At 32.8% G+C, this 18,236-nt stretch overlaps 1 long non-coding RNA gene across 1 annotated transcript; it reads left to right on the top strand.

Annotated features, from left to right (window-relative positions):
* Positions 1-5,356: 5,356 nt before the first annotated feature.
* Positions 5,357-8,038, top strand: LOC143592891 (uncharacterized). Its single transcript, XR_013146005.1, has 5 exons — positions 5,357-5,433; positions 5,516-5,558; positions 5,701-5,850; positions 7,422-7,564; positions 7,876-8,038. It is a non-coding gene; the product is annotated as an uncharacterized LOC143592891 (long non-coding RNA).
* The last annotated feature ends 10,198 nt before the right edge of the window (positions 8,039-18,236 follow it).

Raw genomic sequence — 18,236 nt, 5'->3', positions numbered from 1 at the left:
TGCCGATACCCGTAGAAAACCGTTATCATTTGAGAAAGGTGATAAAGTGTATTTGAAAGTATCACCTTGGAAAGGAGTAGTCAGATTTGGAAAGGCGGGGAAGTTAGCCCCTAGATACATTGGACCATTCGACATTACTGCAAAAATCGGTCCTGTAGCATACCGATTAGAACTGCCTGATGAACTGAGTGCAGTTCACAATGTGTTTCACGTGTCGAACTTGAAAAGGTGTCTGTCGGATGAGATATCGGTGTTACCCTTAGAGGGTGTCCAAATAAGTGATAAGCTCAATTTCGTAGAGGAACCCGTAGAAATAGTAGACGGAAAAATCAAGCAACTTAGACACAACAAGATTTCGTTGGTCAAAGTTAGATGGAATTCGCAACGAGGCCCAGAATATAGCTGGGAGCGAACGGACGAATTCCGGAAGAAATACCCCCATCTATTTCCTCAAAAAGAAATAGTCGTCGCGTAAAAATTTCGAGGACGAAATTTCTTTTACGGGGGGAGAATGTAACGATTCCGGCAAAACCAGGTATACCCTAACCGGTATATACTATTTATGTGTTATTTAATAATGATTAAGTGAATTATGATGCGTTTATACAAGTATGTATGATTCATAGTACGAATTATACTCGAATATACAGTTAATCGTATTGGAAATACGATTAACCGATTAACGGTTATTGAAGCCCGAACGATCGGGGATTGCATTATAGACGAAATATATAATATTTAGTGATGTTTGCGAAGTATTAAAGCTTCGGGATAAGTGAATTAAAGCACAGAAAAAGGATTTCGATTTAATGATACGTCGGTACGTTAAACGAAACCTTTAATACCAAACCAAGCAAGAGACGATCGATCAAGCCGAAAAAGATGCACAATTATTAATACTATGATGTTTTAAGTTAATAAATGTTATGGTTTAAATTTTTAAATCGGTTCTATATAAATTTCATTTTTAAGCCGAAAAACGACCGTTTTAGCCTCGTTTTAAGCCGAATTAAACGTTTAACCGAAAAACGAACTGAACCAGATTATCCAAAACATTATCCAGATTACGAGAATCTGAATATGTGGCTTAAAATGAAGATGTGGGTCCCACCCCACCCTCCAATATGGTCCGATCGGACCACTTGGCTTCATTTCATTTCATTTTTCTTTTTTCACAACACCCTCCAACAATCCCTTTACTCTCTCAAGATCTAGAACCAAAAACCGAGCTTTTCAACAAGAGAAACCGAGGTAAAGATCGTATTATAGTCGTGTTCATCTTCTTTTCTCGAGTCATTTACAAGAAAATGAGGTTTCAAATGAAAAATGGGTGAGAACCCGAGATGAAACCGATTCTTGCATGATCAAGTGATGTATACAAGTTATACAAGGGATCTTGGTCCAAGAAAGGAGTTAAAAGAGTCAAAAACGAATTTTTACGGTTAAAATCTTTGTTTTGGTGTCTTAACCGAAACCATGAAAGAAATGGCTTGATTGTGGGTGTAACTTGCTTGGTGTGGTGTTATTGTGCTTGTAAGTGTTATATCTAGTTGCTAGCAAAGGCTAGAAAGCAAGATCTTTGCGATCTAAAGCTAGAAACACAAGGTAGTTCGGTTTTTCGTATGATTTGTATGATTTGGACAGATTGTGATAGACTTAGAGTTGGGTCGTGAAATTTCACAGAGATGATCTACACCTGAAAATAAGAGATCTGTGAAAATTTGGTAATTTTTGGACAAAGGATGAATATTTGGTGAATTTAATGCTCGGTTTTGGCTAAAAATGATGAAAAATAGTTAAACATCATGAAAAATTCTGGAAAATTCCAGATAAGCTTTTTATAACATATAAAAGTCACACACAAAATTTCAGATCCGTTGGAGAAGTCTAAGTAGGCTTTTCGGTAAAACGAGTTCTAGGGTTTTCTAGCTCGGTTTTGGTGAAAATGGCATGAAAAATGAGATTTTGGTTCTGGAAAAATTACAGGGAACTATGTCGATGGCAGGGGTCATCCCAGAAAAATTTGGGATTTTTCTAAGGTCGTTTGGTATTTTCGACATATTTGGTGTTTAAATGACGTTTAAAAATAGATAAATAAATTTTAAATATAAAAATTAATTCTGGAAATAATTTTATAAAATTCCTTACTGTCAAAAAGTGTTTTGTGCAAAATCTCAAGATCCGAGGATGAACGGATATTTATTTGTGCTAAAAAGAACATAAAAACAAACTTTTAAAGCTTAAAACGCGTAAACCGGCAAAGTTCGCCTAAGCTAAAATATCAGTATTTTCATGAAACTGGACTATTTTCATGAAACTAAGTTAATCAAGTAAAAATAAATCATCCGAAAATAATTCGGATGATTTGGGTAATTTTACCCGATTTAGCAGTTTCCGGTGTATTAAAGACGGAAACGGGCCCCGCGACCAAACGGGGTGTCTAAACCGAGCTCAAATTTCACCACTTTAATTAAAATATCAGTAACAACTATTTTCGGGTCGTGTGTGACCAAACTCATTTTTGAAAACATAAAAACGGATAACCGTGCTAGGCACGCAAAACGGGAAAACAAACTAATGGTAGTTTTGACTAAAGAACTCTAAGTGATATCACAATCTAAGTCCTGAGAAGTGTTTCGGGGATAACATTGTCCCTGGATCGTGTACGGTACTGGGTTAACAGTGTCCCCAGACGTACCGGTTAACACGAATTTAAGTTATATTAATAGAAATTGTATAGTAACGACTTAGGGATCGTATTACAGATCCGGACCGGTAGCCGTGCACAGTGTTACATATTTGCTCACGAAAAGGTGAGTTTCACGAGCCCCTTTTTACTGAACTGTTTCAAATATTTTCCCGGGGCGGAAAGCATGTTATTATTTAAATGTTTAAGTACATGCTGATCGCATGGAAATGAATGTATTTATATAATATTTGATTGTACGGGAATCGTACGGTAATGTATTAAGATGGTAATTGTCTGAGTTGCTAACATTGTAAGGCCCGAAACAGTGTTCTGGGTTAACAGTGTCCCCAGAGGTTATTAAATGTGTTTCTGGGTTAACAGTGTCCCCAGAGGTTATTGGATGTGTCTCTGGGTTAACATTGTCCCCGGAGCGAGTACAGTACTGGGTTAACAGTGTCCCCAGATAATATTATATTTTGATATTGATATATCATGGTTTACTCGAATTAGTGAAACTCACCAACTATTCGTAGTTGACCCGTTTTCTTTACATGCTTTCTAGGTACACCCAAATTGGAATGAGTGATACGTGCTTGATGATGTGTGCTATTTTGTGGAAGCTTAAGGATCTTTATTTTGTATTAAATATGCTAATGTACTATCGGTAAAACTTATGTGTTAACGCCTAGATGATAACGAAACTCGGAACAATGTATTGAGATGTAAATTAATGTAGTGGTGTTTTCTTTATAAGTAATGCTGTTGATATCAGATGCGTCTGTTGCATCCCGTTTACGTTTCCGCTGCGGTTACGGGGTGTTACAGTTATATCTCATCATTTCTAAGTACAATATAAGGATCCATGTTTTATCTTAAATAAGTTATCAAAGTAATCTTTTTACCATTTATAGTCTCCAAGAACATGAGTAATTTATGAATGATTGTTAATCATCAACTTTGATTTATTGAATTAAAATGATAAAATATTGTTCATCAAAGGATAATTGCAAAATAACCATGTACTTTACTAAAATAAATCACATGTTCAATATAATCATCAAGTAAAACAAAGCTTCTTCATACAATTTAGATGGTGAATGGAGTTTAGTTTATAATAAGCATGGTTAATGACATCAAAAGAGATGAAGATAACAAACACATGATCAAACTATTATAATCTAACCAAATGTGGATGAATCTCCCTTAATGATGATGATGATGATGATGTTTGATGATGATGATCTCCAAGCCTTCAAACTCACTACAAGATCTTCAATATGAGTGTTAGTGGGTGATTTTATAAGTGAAAACCGTATAGAACTCTCTTCAAGGCACATCAAATGAGTACAACATGAGCCTCTATTTGTAGGCAGTCTGGAGTGAGCTAGCATGACCCTGTGCTCCATGAAGCACGATCCCGTGTCCAGGTGTCCAGTTGCATTAAATGTTGTCAGATCCTACATGATGACTCACCACGGCCCCGTGATTTTTTTGTGACACGTGATAATTCTTTTGTCGTTTATGAAAGGTGACCAGGGCCTCGTGTCCTCTGAAGCATGGCCCCGTGTCCAGCTGTCTACTATTTTGTCTTTTCTTGTAAATTTTTGTCGTTTATGAGAGGTGAGCACGACCCCGTGTTTCCAGAAACACGACCCCGTGTTTCCAGAAGCACATCCCCGTGTTTCCTGAAGTACAGCCCCATGTTATTAGAAGCACAACCCCATGTTCTCAGAAGCATGGGGGTGTGTTTTGCTATTTTCTTGGGTTCTCTTTGTTTTTTCTTTAGCTTTTCATTCGTTTCTTTGTTTGAGGCTTGGATTCATCTAAAAATACATTTTAACATGATAAGTAGTTATTTTAACTATATTATACGATAGAAGTTGCAGTTTTTAGAGATTATTTGATGCTAAAAAGATCCATCTATACATATAGGAAGAGCAAAACGGAAATTTAACAAAAACTCTTAATTTTAAGAGTTCTATAACTCTTTATACAGCGGGTACAACCCTTAAAAGCCTAATTCCCCACCAACTCTTTAATCATTTATCTTTATTTGACACATGTTTGCTCCCCTAGCACAACCTCTTCATCTTCCATAGTCTTTAGCTTTCGCCTTGCTTCCAGACTTTGTTTCACGCACGCCTGTAATAACAGTTTAGGTGAGTTCAATCAGGCTATGAGGATTCCAGCTACCTAATATTCTTGGTAAGTATAATTTCTTTCTTTAACCGGTTGATATTCGTTTTTCGCTCCGATCTAGGGACTGATGGTGATGTTGTTCATTATTTTGTCAAACTTTAGTGACCGTTGGGTTATGATGGTGAAGACGAAGCATCAAACTGATCGGGTAAGGGTAATTGTCGCCTCTCTCACATCAAACTGCTCATCCACCATGTTCTCTCCAAACCCTAACTCTACGACGGTGAAGACGAAGCATCTTAGCAGCGGCTCACGTGGTGTTCAACTGTAGCGGTGTTAATCAGCAATGGTTCTATTAAACAGAGGAAGCGAAGGTGGTTTATAGTAACAAATCGACGCCTACAAGCTGTTTTCCTGGTAACCTGTAAGTTTTTCCGGTTAACTCGGTTTTCCATTGACGGTTCTCGTCGATTACGTATCCAGATTTAAAAAATTGAACGAATCTTTATACTTTTTTATGTTGATTTGTTTCAGGGATCTTATTGTTGGTTGTCAAATCATTGATTTCGTTTATTGCATCATTTTCTGGTTGTCAAATCTCAACGGTTAGATTAAAAATATTGGTAGCGATTTACTCTTGTTGTTCGATTGAATAACATATCCCTAATTGATTTCGTTTTGTTCCAGGGAGATTGCGAGTTGCTGAAAGATGTTACAGTTGCACAGTGAGGTATATTTTTTATTTCTTTTTTAATTAATGTATGATGTCTTTTTCATTATTAATTTGTAAATCTTATTAAATAACTTATGATTGATACTATAGCCACATTTTAATCTCTTATGATCTTTAAACTTGTTGGATTTTTTCTTAGTTTTCAGATTCCAATTTGTTAATGTTTTTGCTTTCGATTGGAGTCATGACGCTGACATATTTGCACCGGCTAGTTGGGATAGAGTAAGGTTATGATAACCTTTATGCATATGAAGTAATGATGAGCTCGGTAACATACCGGCACTTACTGGTACAGATCCCAAATTTCCCAAAAACTTGGTCACGACATCCCGGTATCGAAAATGCTTGGTTCGGTAACGGTACTATAGTAAAAAATTTGGTGAATACCGGTACCGGTACCATAGGCAAAAATTTTGGGTAAATACCAGCACCGATACCGGATTAATTAAAAAACTTGGTACTGATACTGGTTTTGAAATGCACATTTGGTTATATGCGTAGGCCCATCATACTCTAACTGTTGTATCCTATAGTTTGATAACAGGTCATACGGATAAAATGAAAAAGAGAGCTAAAATTAAATGGGTGGGTATACTCAAATGCCTATAATGTCCTAAATTGTTTTGTATTTAAAAAAATATTCAACTAATATAGTTTCTAATCTTATGTAATACATTTAATTAGTTACAAGCTTGAAATTCAAAATGGTTTATGTCAAAATGGGTCATTTTTATTAAGATATTGGCTTGAAATTCAAACTGACACTGACTACTAATGGTTTCAGTCGCAGAAGGTTAAACTGAAACTGTTGAACCTTTCAATTTTTATAGTGATGGTTTAATAAAAAAACACATTATTTGGACAAGTTTTTTACAGTAGGTTTAACGAACTACTGAAGGCGTTCACCAACTAATTAATGTAAAAACTTTTTAGACCAATTACATCTACATGCATCAATTTAGAACAACTTTTATATAAATTTGGTTTGTACGAGGCTGTTTAGACTCCAAATGGTTAAAACATTTTCGGTTCGTTTTTCTATTATTTTGGTTTCACGGTCGGTTTATTTTCTTTAACTCTTGGTTGGTTTCAAAAACAATAAGTCGTAGTGAATGGTTTGCTTTTTGGTTTATACCAAAAACCGTTCGTATTAAACCGAACCAGACCGTTAAATTTTACAATATATATTTTTAGCTTTTGTATATTTACTTTACAATATTTTATCTTCCGTATCATTAGATCTAATAAAATAATTTTAACTTTGTGTGTTACTTATGCATTGTGCAGCCCAGTAATAAGTTTGGTTATTTTGGACAAAGTTGTCGGTCATTCAGTGGTATTATATGGATAGTGCTTTTGAGAAAAACTCTTTTGCATTATATGGTTAGTTAGTTACTTGGTTATTTTGAATATTTCTATGTATATTGAATAATATTTTCCTATTATTATTTATATAGATTTTATGTAGGCTCAATTAATTTAAACCATGAAACCAAACCGGAACCAAACCTAACAGTTAGTAACGGTTCGATTTGGTTGGTTTGGTTTTAATTTTGAACGGTTCGGTTTCTGTTTGGGAATATCAAAAACTATTATGGACGGTTTGGTTAACGGTTTGTCCTAAGAAACGTCAAAGCTGGACCGTTAACACACTTTTAGGCATTGCTGAAGTTACACTTTCGCTGGTTATACCATCTACTATATTATTAAAGATGGTTGGTATTTGTGTTAGCTTACAAAAATGTTTATCAGAAATGTTATATATAGGAGCTGAAATATTTGTAAAGATAATAATCACATAATCTATTGATAGTTTCAACTTTTAAATAAGAACACTTAAGGTAGTGTTTTTTGTCACAGGGACGTGAGTAGCCAAAGCCTGGATAGTAAATTCATTTCTTAATATGGAGATTTGGTAATTGGCTTGATGTCATCTATTTAAAAAGAAGAGAGTTTCATGTAATAGTTTTGATCAGTTGAAGGTTACGTTGGCAAATATTAAGGTTAGTATATTTGAGTTTTGTTATAAGAATATGGATATTATTACTATTGAATAATGGTGTGGTGTGCGTGAGTCAGTTCAGTTTTTCCGAAATGAATACATGCAAAAGCGAAACTGAATTGGAAAGTTGGTTTTTGAGAAAACAAAACCAAACTCATGCTTTTGTATTGGGCTTGGTTAATTCAGTTGGCACATGCTTTTGAAATTTAATTCGATGAACACCCATATATAATAACAAAGTCATAATCATTAATTCATATTTTCTGTATTTGATTTTGATTTGATGAATGTGGTGTATATGTTATTATACAGGAGGACCATAGGGCTGATGCTTTTGATGATGAAGACCATAAGGTTGTGTGATTTTGTTTTAATTCCGTATCTATTTTTGTAAGTTGTTTTTGAGCTTCCGTTTGTTTGGTTTCGAAGACACTATTGTTATAGGTAAATGCATTGTAATCATATTCGTGTATGAAGATGTAAGATTTGTTTCTGGTCATTGATTGCTTTGTTGTATCCACTGTTGATATTTAGGATTGATTTAGTTTTTAGCTAGCGATGTGCAACGTTGAATCAACAGTCTGCAATGTGTGTTGTAGTGTAGGGGGTTTCACACAATTTAAAATTACTTTATTAGTAGTTCTTGGTTAGTTTCTTATATCTTAGATTTCAAGTAGTGGTTAAATCATAGCTGGTGAAAGTAATAGAGCATAGTTATTAATGTTTATTTAGTAATAATGTTCATTTTAGTATTGGTGTAAGCCATGAGTATGATACACGGATGCACTAATCATTTGAATAGCTAAATCTTAAGTTGGGAGTTGATATTTATGAGTATACAATGAAAAGTTTTAAAGGGAACATTATTTAGACCTTGGACAAGGATATCTTGTTGCAAGAGATGTACAAGAATAATTTGGTAATAGTCAATTGTTTGACTTTTATTAGTCAAACTGCATGTGTTAAATAAACTTTGAACAAATAGGTTGCATATTAATTACAAGGTTATTTGTTGGTTCACGAGTAAGGTTATTAATGGGTTTGTTTTGTTCATTTTGGGCTTTTTCGTTAAAACAACTTATTAGTGTACATCCAAGCCTGCCGTCTTTATATTCTATTCTGGAGCCTCTTCCGTTCAGAGAGCTTTGTATGTTCATTTTATGTTCATAAATTTAATAAATATTTAGTACAACTTTTATGTCACCTTAAGCTAAATACAAGATTTTACAGGTTGGAGTTAAAGAGATCAGCGTTTCATTAGAGCCAAGAGACAATTGCAAAAGACAAGTGCTTCTAAGAGTTATTCTTCAATGGAAATTTTGGCAAGTCGTTTTTCGGGTCTAAAGAGTCATAAGAGCCAAGAAAGCTTTTAACAAAATCCAACATATTTTATTGGATGTCAATATGTATGTAATTTCATCTCCCGGCATAGATGTATAAGATCGCCATGAAAGAGAGATATTTAGTCTTGTGTGACAGATTTAAAAAAGTGTTATATGGTGATAAGTGGTATGTATTGAAGTTGCGTTTTGCTACTTTTTTGGTCTGATTGTCATTACAAGTTGAATTCGGATCCCGCCGCATCGCGCCGGTGCCAACTAGTATTTTTCTATACATCAAAGACCCTCAATTCCGATTGCCAAAAATTTGTCAGGATATACAACCGCTTGCGCTGGACCGGTTGGCGTAGCGGGCAAAACAACTCCGACATCCAATCTAAATCGTTAAGCGACTTTCGAGCTCAAGGGCAAACCAAAGGGCGGATCGGGAAAGCGTTCAAGCATTTAAAATGTTGGGAAAAACTAATGGTATGCGCGAAATGGAATGGAGTTCCCACCGTTCTGGCCGTTCGACGAGCCGACGCATCATCTCGGCCTTCAAAAAAGTCGAGGTCATCATATTCGACAAATCCGAGCACACCAAACACACCCTCCGACGACCGTAACTTCAACCTTGTTAACGAAAAGGACACAGTTAATTTAGACGACGACGAAGTACATGAGTTGGCTCGACCCCGCGGAAGAGCAAGAAAAAATAATACAATAAAGGGGAGGGTTCGTCGTCGTCACGATTCAAAACGGCAGTGAAGAAGTCGAACATCTAAACGAGGTGTTCGGTCGTTTCGAAACACATGTCGTGGAAATGGGAAACGACATGAAAGCATCCAACAAATACCACGAAAAGCTAGCTCAGACGTTTGAACTACGACAAATGAAACAAGATTACGAATCCCTTAAAGAGGACATGTTACACGAAGATGCCGCATTATTGCAACGACGACGAGTTGAAAAACACCACGAATATTAGGGATATTAGTTTTTTTTTAGTTATGTATTTTTTTTAATTTTAATGTATTTTTATTTAATTAATTAATTTAATGGGTTTTTATTTGTTTAGTTTAATTATAAAAAGAAAATAATAAAAAATGGTGACATGGCAGTGAGAGACTATAACACCATTACACCAAAAAACAAAAATCTACCATTGTTAACTGAGCGTCATGTGTTGCAATTCGTCCCAATTTGTAGTCCCTCCACTACATATAGCTTTATCTTTATTATATATAGTAGCAGATGTAATTGTCCAACTCATTTGATTCGTTTCCTTTTAAGTTGTTTTTCTTAATTGACCGACCCATTAGTGATACAATAGAATATACCATCTCTATAACCAGTTTGGACATGTTAAAACAAAAGTGCATATTACAACTAACCCCTAAACCAGATATACAAGTGTATAATCATATGCATACAAATTAAGTCTTTAAAAAATAAAAGCTTTAAAGCATCATTAGATCCAAGGATAAATAGTACTGATATTAACAACATTGTTAATTTTCTTTTTGTTGTTTCCACTTAGATTTAAATTAGTCACAATTCTGCCATATCAAATTTGAGAATTCACACAACCCTAAAAGCCAAGAAACAAAATGTTACGTATTATATTTTAGATTGACTCATCGAATCGTTACTCGTTTATAATAAGAAATTAAAGAAGGACAACGATATTATAACGAGCAATTGAAGCATTTGACGGGTGAAATATTATATTATATTTTATTCATTTGGTCTTATCCAAGTGGCGGTGGAGTGAAGACCAAGGCACACGACTAGTATAAATAGATGATTTAGGTCATTTGTTTAGGTCATGTGTGCGTTGTGAGATACTTTGTATTGAGAGTTTGCCCCCGGGGAAGAGCTCTCCCCGAGTGGTTGTTTCTTTATGACTATGTATGTATGAATGTATGTATGAGTGTTCTTGATGAGAATCCTTCGGTTAATGAATTCATACTTCTACATCTATCTTTTGTGTTTTGATTACAATTGTTCATCCTATTATTGATTGTTAATCAAAACGAACTCTCCACATCCGTCCATAATTATCATTCAAGAGTGAATACGAATGCAATTCGATCTTAACCCGGATCCGAGCTCCACTGTTAATACTGATTATTCACGCTTTCGCACCGCGGCTCGGGTCTTGTCAATTGGTATCAGAGCAAGGTTACCGAATCGTTCAGACTAACCGCTGAACTAGATTCAATTCGCTCTTGAATCCACCATGGACGTTAAACTTGAAGTTCGTTGAAATTTTTGTGGGTTTTTGCATGGATTTGGATAAACTTTGATGATTGAAGGATTATAGATGTGGATTAATGTTTGGGTCGATGATTAGTTCAGAGATTCAACATCAATTTCATGTTTATGTATTCGGTTTCGTCCAGATCTATTGATTTCGGTTGGTTTTTGTTCAAACTCGTTTTTGTTTGATGATTTGAATATGAAATTTTGATGAAATTGAGGTTAGATTGGTGATAGAATGTTGGTTTCATGATGATTTGATGGGATTACAATGCTCAATTTCGTGTAACAAGGGCTTAATTTCAGATCTAGCAATTTAGGGTTCGTAAGTTTAAGATTTGGGGGAAAATCGTTTAAGTGTTCGAGCTTACAGATTCAAGTCAGTTTGTTTGATTTTAAGATTCAAGATTCGAGTAGTCGTGTGCACCCGAGCAGATGTCATTAATTCAAGCTGGTGTTATTTTTTTTACGAGCAAGTAATGATTTATTCACAAACATTCCAGTGCAATTAGAGATCGTGGCATTCAGGTTTTACAGATTGTACAGTACACGATCCAGGGGCATAATAGTAATTATAATGATGATGTAGAGGCACTTCGGTAGTCTGCTGTTGTTACAAAATTTTTTTGCAGAAATACTGGTCTATAATGCTTAATGATCATTTGTTGAAGCTGATACAATATGATCTTGAACAGATGTTATACAAGTTGTTTGCTGCTGGAACATACACGAACATTTAACGGATTCTGCTGCTGCACAGTTTTTGAAATGGGGCAGTTTGTTTTGTTGCTGATTAATGTTGTTAAAACATGCTGAAATTGCTGTTAAAACGCGTTATTAACATGCTGTAATTTGTTGATTAAAATGGCTGTTAACGAAATGATTATGTTGTTTTTATTGTTGATATTGTTGATTTTGATGCTGAGTTTTGCTGTTGTTTCTGCGGAACTGTTGTCAAAACATGCTGAAACGCACTGTTTAAGTGCTGAAACGCACTCTTTAAGTGTTGAAAATTGCTGAAACGTGTTTAATCGAGTTGAAATACACTGTTTTGTTGTTGAAATGTGCTGAAAGTTGCTGTAACGAACTGAAAGTTATTGTTTTTCCTGATATACAAGCTGAACGTGATGATTTTGTAGCTGAAACGTGCCAAAAATGCACTGAAATTTGCTATTTTAGTACTGTTAAAATGTGCTGTGAACGAGTTGATTGTTTGCTGATTAACACATGCTGGTAAGGAGCTGTTAACATGTTGTTAACGTGCTGATATTCCCAGTAAAACGTGCTGAACTCGCTGTTAAATGTTGCTGAAAATGTTGTTAAGAGGTGCTGTTAACGGGCTGATTATTTTCAAGGGTATTTCAGTCTTTTTATAGCTAGTACATGTTCTAATACCGAAGATACGAGGATTATATGCTTGAAATGGTAAGTGATTCAAGCCCAAGCACAAAAAGATAAGGTCTTAAGGCTTCGAGCACATAACTTTGACCACAAGCACTTAAGTTTTGTTTTGATTACGTAAGTGTTTGTTCGAGCATGTGATGTTTTAAGCCTCGAGCACATTGTGTTTTATTGAGCATATCAATATTCATCTCGAGCACAAATTATCTCTAGCATATCTTGTGTGCATGAGCATATTATGAGTTTTGATGGAAAATCTTCTAAGTATGGAGGTTCGAGCACACTTTATGCTCACGAACATGCTTTGTGCTCGTAAAGAAAACCTTCATGAAATCACTGTATCATTTTACTCTCAAGCACACTGTGTGCTCGTGAACAGAAAGTTTGTGTTTGTGAAATATTTTAAGTTTTTGGAAGAAATTCTTGGATATTGATGCAGTTGACCTTCAAAGTCAAACGGGCCTAAGATGAAGAAAGAAATGTATACTCACTTAACCGTTGACTTTTTGACCATATTCTTAATGAAAAATGTTTGCCCAAGTATGAGTGACCGATTGGAAGTGACTTTTCTGGTCAACTCAGCCGTTGACTGTGTCGGGTTAACGAGGGGTATTTTGGTCATTTTTGAAGATTTTTGAGCAAAAATTTGGCAAAAATCACAAAAATTTCACAACTTCAACAAGGTGCTTACAAGAACAAGATGGTTGACTTATCCGGATCATTTCAAGAGTTGACCATGTAAAATGTCATCTTTCAACCACAAAAGGTATCTTTTAATGCATTTATTTTGATATTTATCAACAATTCTTGATAGGAATGGTCAAGATAGTTTTGAATTAAAGATGTTCACCCGCACTTGATTTAAAGACACATTCGTTTATGACATTTCAACGAAATTGGGGGAGAAAATGTACATGGAATTTCATTGCAAATTTTGGTCTAATCAAGTGAAAGACTCACTTTAAAGAAAATTTTGAGTTTATTTCCTTTTATGGTTTCGAATTAACTCGCAGTTGATCACTGAAGTTTGAATCCTCGATCTTATGCCTATACAACTATATCCGAATGAGATAAAGAGAAGATGATTTGAAACGAAAAATGGGAGACGCTTATTGTGAGGGGGAGAATTTCTATGAAAGGTATCGGGTTATGAGGTGATCGTGATAGTGATTCGATGGCAACGGTCTAAGGGGGAGATTGTTGGGTATTATATTTTAGACCGACGCATCGAATCGTTACTCTTTTATAATAAGAAATTAAAGAAAGACAACAAGATATAATAACGAGTAATTGAAGCATTTGACGGGTGAAATATTATATCATATTTTATTCCTTTGGTCTTATCCAAGTGGCGGTGGAGTGAAGACCAAGGCACAAGACTAGTATAAATAGATGATTTAGGTCATTTGTTTAGGTCATGCGTGCGTTGTGAGATACTTTGTATTGAGTTTGCCCCCGGGGAAGAGCTCTCCCGAGTGGCTGTTTCTTTATGACTATGTATGTATGAATGTATGTATGAGTGTTCTTGATGAGAATCATTCGGTTAATGAAATCATACTTCTACATCTATATTTTGTGTTTTGATTACAATTGTTCATCCTATTATTGATTGTTAATCGAAACGAACTTTCCACATCCGTCCATAATTATCATTCAAGAGTGAATACGAGTGCGATTCGATCCTAACCCGGATCCGAGCTCCACTGTTAATACTGATTATTCACGCTTCCGCACCGGGTCTCGGGTCTTGTCACAAAACTCTAATATGTATGTGAAACTTACAATAACAGTAAATGTGATTTTGAATTACAGTCCTGATAATAAATAAAAACAATTTTATTTGCACAAAATCCATGCAACATAAACATAATCAAGCAAACCCTAATTTTTTTTTTGCAGAAACAAAGTCACAAACAATCAAAAAACTAAAAACACTTTCTTGTAACAAACAATCAAATAGATTTAACAAAAAAAACTTACAATTCTCCTATGAGAGCTACTGTAGAAAATAACCAAAGAAGGGGATCATAAAAATATGGGCTGAATCTTCTTGATAATCGATGAATGACGGAAAAATGAAAAACATGTGACCGATTATATAAGAACAAACAGAAAACCTGACCTCATCTTCTTCGTCTTCCTCCAGGTGGGTTGGAAATGGCAGATTCATCTTCAATAGTACGGCTTGGAATTAAAGGTGTAATTTGAAGAAAACAAAAAAGATGATTAAGGGGAGGCAACTTAGTGAGAAAGAGAGAGAGATAGAGAGGGTAGGGTTGGTCTTTGAGGAGAAAGAAAGTGATGGATATAGACCGTTGGATTCAAATTGGGGCTATGATTTCAATCTAACGGGTTTTGAATTTGATGTATTATGCTCTTGCAATTAATATGGTAAAACTCTTAAAATTCAAAATCTCTATTTTCTTTCTCTTATATATATATATATATATATTTAGGATGATGTGAGAACTATTTTAGAATTAAGAAATTTGAGAACCATTTTAGACCATAAAAAACACTCTTCTTAACAAAAAAATAAAAAGAAATTATAAAACAAAAAAAAACTCGAAAATAAAAAAAGAAAAAAACCAAAAAAATTTATTTTTCATCCCAGTTTTATAAAAAAAATTGAAAAAAAATATCGGTTTAACAAAATTATACACATATGTATAATACTTATTTTTTAAACTTATACACGTTTTTTATACACATATGTATAACTCAAGGTAAATGATAATATACATATGTGTACATCACGTAACTTGAGATTAAATTAAATTATACACATTGTATAATACGGAGTTTTTTGTTTAATATGAAACTGGAATGTAATACAAGAATTTTGGTTTTTTTACTTTTTTAAAATTTTTGATTATTTTCGTTTTATGATTTTTTTAAAGGTTTTTTTGGTGGCTCAAAATGTTTCTCAAAGTTCTAAATTTCCAAAGGATTCTCTTAGAATCCTTACACTATATATATATATATATATATATATATATATTCTAATAAAGAAAATAATTTTAGACACGTGTCAGTTTGTGGTTAATTCTCACAATTTTTTCCCTCTAAAACTAGTATATGACATATATCAATATTATTCACTTTCCTTTTACGCTTAATTTATATTATATTAATTACATGATTAATTTATTCACTTTTCTTTTAACTTTATTTATATTATATCTATACACTTTTATAAAAATAAATATTAACATATTATACTACTATACATTGTTAGAATATATTTCACAACATACTTGGTGAAATCCAAAAATCAAGAACGAAATGTGTTTCTTAAATATTAAAAAGAATATAATTTTAATTGTTATCATTAACATATTATCCTATATATATTTTTGAAGATTGTACATAAAAAAAAACTATAATATGCTTTCAATTTATGAATAATTTTTTTAATCATTAAATTATAAATATATGCTTAAAAGTTGATCCATTATTTTAAAATAGATCTATTTATCTATTGGTTTGTTTGTACGTTGTCATATAAATTTATAACTTAGAAATATATGATTTAATTCTATATACTTAGTTTGTTCGGTTAATTTAGTAAACTATACATATATGTGTTAAATTGTAAGGATAGTACATACCAATAACATTCAAATATAATAAAGTTTATCATATTTAGTTTTTTAGGTTTTTATTAAGGATTGTTTCGGGTTTTTTGTGAAACTTAAATTTGATTGTTACGGGTTAAAAGTTTGCAAATAAATCGTTTGGTACAAATTAACTACATTTGGCTCAAATTTGTTATGGGTAAAAAGGATAATCTAAATCTTGTTAAAAATTTGATAATGCAAACAAATTTATTGTCTTACGAGTTCAAAGTTTTGACTTGAAAATGTAAAACAAATTAAAGTTAGAATTTTAAATTTGATTGAGTTTCGAATTTATTTTTAAGGACATTTTTTGAAATAGTCAAAAGATTCAGGATTTTGCACATTGAGTATTTTTTCCATAACTATTAAAATTTAAGAAAAATGACAAACACTTACGATATGCCACCTCTAGGCCTATCCATGCTTATAACTTTTATCAAATTGGAGACATTTGTGTCAGCATTGACTTTTCCTTGAATAGTGATCAGAATATTCTATGTGAAACATATCAAACAAAATTATGCTCAAGTGAAGTAAAACATTCACAAAATCGAACGGGTTAACATGTTATTTTTTTTGTCAATTGGCAAAGTCGAGAAGCCCCTCAAACTTATCAAAATATTTTTCATGGTGTAGCTCAGAACTATTATTATATGAGAAGTATTCTCCGAAATTAGTTCATAACCAAATTTCTTTCAATTATACATATATAATATTTAGAATATATTTTCAATAGATAGAGTGTTGTTGGGTATGATTTTGCAAATGCATTATTATTTTTTTATCAAGTTCTTTTTTTGGAAAAAATCATTTTATGATATAAATAAAATCAGTTTATGCATAATGATACAAGAATATGTGTAATACATTTTTCTATATACATTATGTATATCTTTATTTGTAACTTAATTATTTAGATTATCTCGTGTGTTACACAGCTCTAAAGCTATGATATATATATATATATATATATATATATATATATATATATATATATATATATATATAGGGTGGGGTTAGAATAAGAAGTGAGTTATTTGTAAGAAGTGTGAGAAGTAATATCGGGCGTTGGATGTGATCATCTGATGGTGGATAATGTTAGTGTGTTTTTTGTTCGGTGTGTTTTATTTTGTTAGTTCGGTGTTTTTATTTTGTTAAGGGTAAAAGACACTTTTTACATTTCTTAGGATAGTTTTATTTCTTATTTTAACCTTGCTCTATATATATATATATATATATATATATGGGCATGTTTAAGAGGGAACTTAAAAAAACTAAGAAAACTCTTAACTTTACATTTAAAAAACTAATATAAAACTCGATTTAACATGTAAAAAATTAGTTTTAGCATAAACTTTTTCTGACTTTTTATTTATAAATATATGTAGAAGACATTCTAATACGAAAAAGTAAATTTAAAAAAAAATATTTTTTTAACTGAAAATTAATATTTTATTTTATTTTTAATTGGCTTTTACATGTGTTTATGTAAAAAACTCTAAAAACATTATGTAAAAATGTGTTTTTTAAATAAAAAATGAATTTTTTTTGTCAACTTTAAAACTATTATATAACTTTATATTATTAAAACTATTATAGAACGATGTTGATGGTGTCTGAAAGAAACCAAATAAAGAGGGAACACTTGGTTGTTGTAAATTGTAATGTTGCCATACCTAAAGACGACACAATTCACATGATCAGATTAATCAATGTGGACAATGATGGGGTGTCAACAAAAACTAATCTTTTGAAAATTTGACTGTTCATCGAACAAACCACACCGCCTTTATGACTTTATATTAGGCTAATTTATCTTCTTTAATTACGTGACAAATACTCTATACTGTACATAAGAGGTTTAAAAGTTCAAATACAATAACCTGCAATTTTTATATAATATATTTTTTTTATTATGTCAAGATCATTTCCAACCGATTCTCTATACATATCTATATAATTATATTAAAAAAATCAACAGTCTTTATTTTCTAATTAAATAATATTTCTTTATACATTTATTATTATTTTCTCTCTCTAATCTATCCACAACCATGATAGGGTTAGGAAC

Source organism: Bidens hawaiensis, unplaced genomic scaffold (genome assembly GCF_021521415.1).
Source record: "Bidens hawaiensis isolate Kalapana, Puna unplaced genomic scaffold, B.hawaiensis_p1.1 tig00041348_1, whole genome shotgun sequence".
Classification (NCBI taxonomy): domain Eukaryota; kingdom Viridiplantae; phylum Streptophyta; class Magnoliopsida; order Asterales; family Asteraceae; genus Bidens; species Bidens hawaiensis.
The sequence above is the reverse complement of the archived record's forward strand: the minus strand, read 5'-3'. Positions and strand labels throughout refer to the sequence as shown.